Source organism: Wolffia australiana, chromosome 4 (genome assembly GCF_029677425.1).
Source record: "Wolffia australiana isolate 7733 chromosome 4, ASM2967742v1".
Lineage (NCBI taxonomy): Eukaryota > Viridiplantae > Streptophyta > Magnoliopsida > Alismatales > Araceae > Wolffia > Wolffia australiana.
Window position 1 is genome coordinate 8345726 of NC_135838.1, and position 9275 is coordinate 8355000.

Genomic DNA, 9275 nt, shown 5'->3' on the forward strand with positions numbered 1-9275 from the left:
TTTTTCCGACTTTTGACATTCCCTCATTAATTTCATTAATGGGTAATTAACGTCATTAATGAAACCTTCCAAAAATCTTTGAAAATTCATAAAAAATTAAATACAGCTCCGTTTGAGCTCAAATTTTTTAAAAAAAATTCTCAGAAAATTACAACCTACCCACCCCTCTGGCCCTATAAATACCCCTTCAGAGCAAGGGTTGAGGTATCCCTTTTGAAAACCATCTCTCTTGTGCTACTCTTGAAGAAGAAAGTGCTCCTTCTTGTGAAGTTTCTCCCCTGCAATCAGCATGGTTGTGCTTCTCCATTGATAAGGGAAGTTTTTCATTTTCATCGTTCATCCATTTAGTGAATAGAGTGATAGTTTCCTTCACATTCTTGTTATTAGTGGTGAATTTGTTTGATTTCTTGAAAGAGCGTGAAGGATTATCTTGAATCCTTGAAAGAAGTTTTTAGTGGGATTGAATTTGTGATCTGAGTAGACATTTTGGAAAGCAAAAGGCTGACATATTGATCTTGATATCATATCTTGAATTTTAGTGTTGATTATCCCTCATACATCATTGAGAGCGGTGATTGACCTTTGATCAATCACGGGGAGCGGCATAGCTTCTGTTTCACTAATCTGAGCAGGTGACGAAGATCGAGAAGGCAGGGAGGTGACGTTGGTGGCACCAAAGACGTGACGGTGATGAGGGAAGTGGACGTACGAGGAAGAGTTCATGACGGTCTACCCGAAGGCGGTTCGGGGTTGAAGCTCGTGCACCAAAGAACGTGACGTGCCATCGGAAGACTCCTCTGCAGAAGCAACTCTGTAAGTTGGGTTAGGGTACCTTACAAGGGAGGATCCTTAGTAGGTTATCCTGAGTCCTAATTTGGACTCGAAGGGGGCCTTGGATTGACTCGATCACTAAGCGGATCGAGGAACCAAGTAAATCTAAGTGTTTGAGAGAAAGAAGGTGAGAGTCAAATCAAGGAATCTTAAAAGCTAATCAGGCAAACAAAAAGTAGATAAGCTAATTCACCCCCCCCCTCTTAGCTTCCAACACTAGTGACAGTTGTATTTAATTCTATTGTTGGTATTTTTATTCAAATAATCATAAGTGTCTGATGAACTCAAATTTAGGGTGTTATTTTGTTGATGATATTTGAGTTAATCAATAAACCTTATAAAACCTTGACTCGTAAAAGAATATGACAAGGTAGAGATGAACAAGGGTCATCTCCACACGGAATAAATACTGGAAATTTAATGCCTTTTAAATAATAATTAAGGGATGAGAATATATTTTATAAAATAACAAATGCAGTGATATGGGAAGGATGATAAGGATATATATGTGATGAATAGTGAACATACATGTTTATAAAAACCAAACAAAAAGAAGGCACGATGAGTAATGATGATGAATAGATTAGATATGGATGGATATTATATATGGATGATAATGGTGATTAATATGAATTATATTTGATGGGTAGATGTGGATAGAAGTGAATGATGTGGATAGATGGATGTTGATAAGATGATGATGATGTAAACACAAGGAGAATCACCATAGATCCTTAGATTCTGCCGAGATCAAGATGATTTGTAGCATTGGAAGAAACCCTCCACTTATGTTTTGGCTTTTTTATCAACAATGGGCACCAATAAAACTTGATGGATTAAAAAATTAATTTCTATCATTCTGTAAACTAAAGTAGGAGCAATTCCAAAGTGACTATTATATGGATATAGTAATCTATTTAAATAACAGGGTTATAAAAGGATGGAGGAGAGAGACATTAATGTCCTGAAAATTTAAGCTTGAATCTCCTTCTAGAATCTCATATATCTTGATTTGAAATGTAATCATTCTCAGTTTTTATTTGTCTCTCCTCCTTGATTTATGCGCCATATCTCCAATGTGTCTCAGAACCTTGGATTTTTCTAAATATTCTACCACATTTTATATATGTTTAATCATAGGTTTGTGTTCATCGGAAAACGTTCCCCCTAAAATTCTCTGAACCGTGTGCATCATTATATGGATTATTATCTTTTTATGGATCAAAATGCACCATCACTTTTTTGGTTTCTGAAATCAAATTGTTTGAGATTTTAACTATTTGTTCACGTGTCAATTTTTTGTTGGATTGATTGCAATTTAAATCTGTTTTTTTGGTCTATATCTTCCTACAGAATAAAAAACAAGGAATGTCAAAAAATTAGTGACTCTTATTTCGTCGCAATTTGCAATGTCACAATGTCACATTTTCTGGAATGATTAGATGCAATCCAGATTACAGGATTGAGATGTATCGGGATTCTTGATTAAAACCAAAAAAATCCTGAATCACTTAAAATAATTTTGATGTTGGACGTCGTCGGGGACATCGTCCGGTCGGCACCGAGTATGATGGCTCGGTACCGATAAGTGATGATGGTATCGAACGTCGACGGTGTCGTCGTCCGACAGATGCAACCCCAATGGGTTATGTAACTATGACGTGGTGAATGGTGTCTATGTCATACGTGCAGGCTCCGACTCGACGGGGGCACTGAGCTCAAAGCTAGGACGGGGTCGCCGGGTGACGGCGATGGTGGCCTATCGAACCTCGTCGGAGTAACGAAGTCATCTACGGCCAAATGGAATCCATCCGTAGGGCTCACACGTAACGGACGTACCCGTCCGTAGCGGTAAGACACTCACAGAGTCGTAGTTTTTGCCCAATTTTTCTCTCTCACCTTCCTAGCCCGAGCGCGGTGGAGTCGAGATGAAAGTATACTGAAAAAGGTAAAAAATGAGCATCGGGAGAGGATGGTGTACCTCGTCAGGGTGGCTCACGGTGCAGAATTTCATCGACGTTGGTGGGGATTCGAAGCAGGTGGAGTGGAGAGACACCAGAGAGCAGTCGGCAGCTCAACGAGCAAAATGATGCTGGAGCTATTGATAAAGGGCGAAGGAGAGGAGAGGAAGCAAGGGAGGCAGCCGCCGCAGCTCCAACCAGTAGCCGGTCTTAGTCGCCACGACTCTAGAGGTAGCACAACGCAGATCAAAGAGGCAGCTATGGTGAGCGGGGCGGCAACAAAAGGTTCCGCCCACGAGGCAGAATTTACAACCGGTACGCGACGACCATGGGGGGGTGTGATCGGACAATCGAGCTGACGCAACACCAAGGAACACTAACCACGAGGCTAGTGACTCACCTGCGTATTGCGATTTGGCTGGAGGTGATTCAGCCTGACAAGGACTGAGATCTGGATCTTGGCGCGCAGAGAATCACGTATGAGTAGACATGGTCGTTCTGTTCTGCTCGTTTGAAACAAAAGAACCGCACAGGTCTTTGTTCTTTGTTCTGTTCTTTTTTTTTCAAACACGAACAAAATTCGCACAAAATTAAACTAAAATTGGCACAAAGCGAACAAAAGAACAGAACGCGCTTCTGTTCGATGTTCTGTTCGAATTCATTTTTGTTGTGTTTGAATTCATTTTTGTTCTGTTCGCACAAAATTAGACTAAAATTCGCACAAAGCGAACAAAAGAACAGAACACGGGTCTGTTCGATGTTCTGTTCGAATTCATTTTTTTCAAACACGAATGACGTCGTTGACGATCTTTGATGGCGTGCGCCATCAAATTCCATGAAATATATTTTTAGTCATAAAATATTACAATATATGTTATAACTTATTATTTACACAAATTTAATGTAAGAAAATTCATAAAAATATACTATGACATGAAACAATTATTTTCTCTATGAATATGCTGTTCAAAAAATTCCAAAAAAATGTTCAGAATCCCTAAAAATAATAATATCATTCTAAAAATAGATTTCATCATTTTAAGATTAATTAAATGCATGTATTTAATGCAGATAAACATGGAAATTGATAATATTAAGATAGTAATGAGTATGTTATCAATGTTGTCACCCATGGAACATTAACATACCAATAAATCATCGGTTTATTATTACTTCATTATTTCCTAGAAAATGTTGTGAGAAGAGGTTATGTGGTTCCCTTGAGCCTAAAACAACTGAATTTGGTAATCAGATCAATCAGATATATAAATAAAACATTTTATGGACACATTTCCATTGACCCAAATGGCCCAATCAATTGAGCCAATCAGCTCATGAACATATAATTTTTTACTCATCTCAAATATAGTATACAGTAACATATGTTTATCAGTTATCATAGTTAAACATATTATCATATCTTCTTTAGAATATTGGGTTCATTGGCTTCAAATCAATTGACATGCAAGCGTACCATAAGCAAGCTTTTATGGAGGATCAGGAAAATATTGTAGATGATATGCCAAAAAATTGAATGTGATTCTAAGAATTTTTATACAGCAGTGTCTTTTTCCAGATACACATTTAGAGGTCATCAAAGAATTTAAAACTTGAAAAATAAGGGGGTAAAAATATTGAGTTCATATTTACAATTTTTTGAAGATTTACGATTTGATTATGCTTGTTTAATAAATATTATTATACCATGGTATTCTATGAATTTAAATGTCCCTCAATAATGTTTTGTATCTGAATATTATTCTTGACATATGTACGAGAATAGATGCAAGTCAAGAATCTTTGCACCTCCCTGATCTAAAACATATAACTCTGATACATTTCTCCCTTGAAAAAAACTATATTTGGATTGGTATTGACTTCTTTTCAGAAATGGCGTATATTTTCATTATGAAAAAAGGAAGTTATTTGAATACAAATATAGTTTTTTTCCATGGGACACTTGATATTATCTAACTTCTCCCCCATCATACATCGCCATCATAATATTGAGATATTCACATGATTACCTTATAGATGATTCCATCACATGCACTCAAACTTGAAAATGGAAGGCATTTTTATACCTCTTGATTGGCTGCTCTATTTGAAAGATGAGTCTTATAGAGGATTCACTAAAAATATTTAAATTTTATATTGTACTTTTTCAGATGGTAACAAAGATACCCTCCCCTTATTACATATTTTTTATTTCCTAATTTTTATGTTGACATTTTACTGTACGACATGGAGATAACATGCACATGCATTCATTATTTAACACTTTTCCTTTATGGATTCTTTGATTTAAGTTTGGGATAGGCAATGTGCATCATTTTAAATTTCAGCAACTCTTATTCATTAGATGCATGTTTTATTTGATGAAAATATGTTTTGATATGATTACTTAATGGGTGGGTTAACCCTAGGATTCTTTAAGGCAAGCTTTTTATGTCCAGTAAGTATATCTGACTTTTTGTGCATAACTTTATTTTTAGAGAAGAAAAATGGATCTAGAATTCAGGGTTTAGGAGGTGTAGACTAATGGAACAAAATATCAAATGAGCCTAGTTGAGTTAGTGGTACGAATACATTAAAACAGACCAAGCTAAAATGAAGGCCATACTCCATCTGTATCACATTTGAAGAATAGGAGCATGAATTTTCTCAGGCATAATATTCTTTCTATGGATGAGAAGGGATGGTACATGCCTCTTTCTTGTTTATGTAATTTTTTGCATAAATGTCCATAAACAGGTTTCAATCTTGGTGAGGCACTTATGGAAAAGAAATAAATTACGGGTCAAGAGGCTAATTTGGGGAATGGCCTCACTATGTATATGAATATGATAATTTTTACTCTCCTCCCTTTTGATATCCAACCGGGAGTCCTCTTAGATGTTGAGAGTTTACTCTCAAGTTATAGACTATGTAATTATAATTTAATGACGATGCCAAGCGACATTTAGCATATTCTATTGTGTTACTCGGTACCTTCACATAATAAAAATATTCGTATAAGGGACGATAACATTTAGAATTAGGATTTTATTTTCATTGAATGTGTCTAATAATTTATCAATGAATTATAATTTTAATTTCATTGAATGTGTCTAATATGGAAAGTCATAGCTATTATCTAGATGCATCAAGGGAGTACTCATGTTGCAGGAGAAGCTACATTTATGGGCGTCATGAAGATAACAACGGGGCAACTGCTACACACATTTAGAGTCTCTATTCCAGAACTGGAATCTGTCATACAAGAACTTGTACAGATTCCCCCCTGTCAGGATCTAAATTAGTACAACTACATGGGTTCAAGTTTAATTGGTCCAATTCAATGTAATAGTTGCTAATAAACTCATGTACCAGCCCTATCCTTCATTAATAAAATAATGCTAGACCTGGCGGCCAGGAACAGTGATCAACCAGCAGTTATCTTACATCTTGAGAGTTTATTCCCAAGTTTGCATCTCTTTCTCTGCATTCTATGAATTATCTAGCTCACATCCATTCTTCATCCTAGATCCTCCCTCTAGATAATCTAAGCCACTCCATGAGGAATCAACCCCTGCTCACCACATAAAAATCTGGAATATGTATTTAAATGGTCTTGATAGAATATGTATTTATAACTTAGTGAGATAAACAAGTGACATTTAGCATATTTATATTGCTTTAGTCAATGCCTTCACATACTATTAGTGGTCATATAAGAGACCACAGCATTTAGAATTATAATTTTATTCTCATTGAATGTGTCAAATAATTGTTTTTTTACCACTTTTCATAACGCATGGAAAGTCATAGCTATTACCTGGAGGCATCAAGGGAGTACTCATGTTGCAGGAGAGAGGTGGCAGATAGAAAAACTGTTGCAGGAGAAGCTACATTGATGGGCGTCATGAATATAACAGAAGGGCAACTCCTACACATAATACGGGTCTCCATCCAAGAACTTGTATGGATTCCGCCAGTCAGCGTCTTAATAAGACTACATGGGTCCAGGTGTAATTAGTGCAATTCAATGTAATAGTTGTTCTAATAAACTCATGTACCAACCCTATCCTTCATTAATAAAATAACCCTAGACGTGGCGGTCAGGAACAGTGATCACCAGGTACTGTGATTGGCCGTTATTAAACAGAGTACTCGCGTTGGGATTTTCCCCCGTTGGATCCACACGATATGTGGTGGATGTAATGGCATAAATGAAAGTTGGAGATTAATGAACCACGTCATCATGTCGCTGAACAGACTGATTTTCTAGTCGATCCCTGTTCATTGGGAACTTCAAATAGCTGCGGAGCTGCCTGTGGAATAGTTGTATATCTCTCTCATCTCCCGAAATCATGTTCATGTCATCAATATTTTAATGAGAAAAACTATTTCTGTTTCCAGATCACATTCTATCTTCATCTCTTTATCTGAATCGATCTTTTGCCATCTATAACTATCCTTTCTTGTTTTTTACCTTTCCAATAGAGTTGCACATTTTATCATGGAAATAACTAGCTTTCCTCGCCCTCTTGCAACCACCTGCTCACCTCATGAGTTATCTACATCCATCGGTGGAAATAATCCTCCTTTTTGCACCCTCTTCAGAAAGTGGTCTCCTTTTGTCCCCCTTACGTCTTCCTTCCCCTCAAGACATGCCTAGCTTATGCCTTCATAGAGAAAGAAGAGAGAGGACAATAAAGCCTGTGGACTGACCATAAAGAAAAGTAGGGAACATATATCCTCCATAGGTTCATCGTTTGCATGGCACTTAATATCACGCTGAAGAAGTGTTAAGTATCTGACTAAGCTCAAGTACTTGCCAAAAATATTAAGGATATGGATAAATCTACCCAGAAACAAATCAGAGAGAACAATCTTTTAGAATGGGATGAGGAATATCACAACAGAGACATAACAGAAAAACAAATGAATAAGATAACTAGTTCTTTCAAGGAGCAAACCAATGAGAAGAAAATAGTCTCAGGTAGAGTCACCAGTTCAGCTAGCTTCTTATTCAGATAGTATCTTCTGTGATATGCTATGCAACTCAAAACCCTTTCTCCAGTCCTACAAGGTATAAGTGAGCTCCTTTTATAGAACTCCACTGGAAGCTTCTGGACAGCCACTCTTCAAGAACATCCTATAACCATTTGGATCATAAGGTTCTAGAATATTACAGAAAGGTCTATAAATCCAAAATATTTGTCTAAAAGATTAAAGATTTAGAGGACTCTAGAGCTTCACCAAGTCAACACACAGGAAGTATAGAAGATCAGCCCTTGCCAGTTAAATAACGTATTCTCTCTTCCCAAATGATATTTGCTCTACTTACCTGTCATTCTAGTGCTATATCTTTCCTCCCTGCATAATGAATCTATCTTTACATCCATCTATCAGAAATGAGTCAATTTATTCATCTTTCTATTGGTCATCTTCCGGATAACTAGGAGTGGCCGAGTGGATGTGGTTAAGCTATCTCTCATTACAGACACCTGAAGTACGTCAGATTTTTTCAGAGATGAAACGAGACATCCCGACAGTAAAGGGATCAGCATCTAAATTATTGGTACAGTAGAGAAAGAGAGAGAGAGAGAGAGAGAGAGAGAGCAGTTACTCATAAAAGCACTTCATGAACAGTTTCCTCTGTACAGAGACAGAAAATATGACAACGTGCAAAATAAGAGATGACTTAGAGTGGATGTAGCTTAGCTGATTCACATTACAGAAACCTTAAATACGCCAGACTTTTCAGAAGTAAAAGGAAACGTCCCGACACTGTATCCAGTTGCCTGTAAATTACTGATGCAGTTCCACACTCATAGAGAGAGAGATAGAGACAGATAAACTAGCTCCAAAGAGAGCATTTCATGAGCAGGTTCAAAGAGAGAGAGAGAGAGAGAGAGAGAGAGAGGGAGAAACGCGTCCACAGATACAGCAGTTCATGATCAGTTTTAGAGAGATAGAGAGAGAGGAGCGCGTCCACAGAGAAAGCATTTCATGATCACTTTGAGAGAGAGGAGAGAGAGAGAGAGAGGAACTCGTCCATAGAGAGCATTTCATGATCATTTTAAGAGAGATGGAGAGAGAGAGGAGCTCCTCTTTAGAAAGTGCATTTCAGGATCAGTTTTAGAGAGAGAGAAAAGAAGAAGAAGAAGAAGAGACAGGGAGAGAGGAAGAAAGAGGAACTCGTCCACAATGAGAGCATTTTATGATAAGTTTTAGAGTGAGAAAGAAGAAGAAAGGAGAGAGAGGGAGAGGAAGAGAGAGGAACTAGTCCACAGAGAGAGCATTTTAAGATCAGTTTTAGAGTGAGACAGAAGAAGAATGGAGAGAGAGAGAGAGAGGAACTCGTCCAGAGAGAGAGCATTTTATGATCAGTTTTAGAGTGAGATAGAGGAAGGGAGGGAGAGGGAGAGAGAGGAGCTCGTCCACAGGGAGAGCATTTAATGGTCAGTATTAGAGAGATAGAGAGAGAGGGAGAGG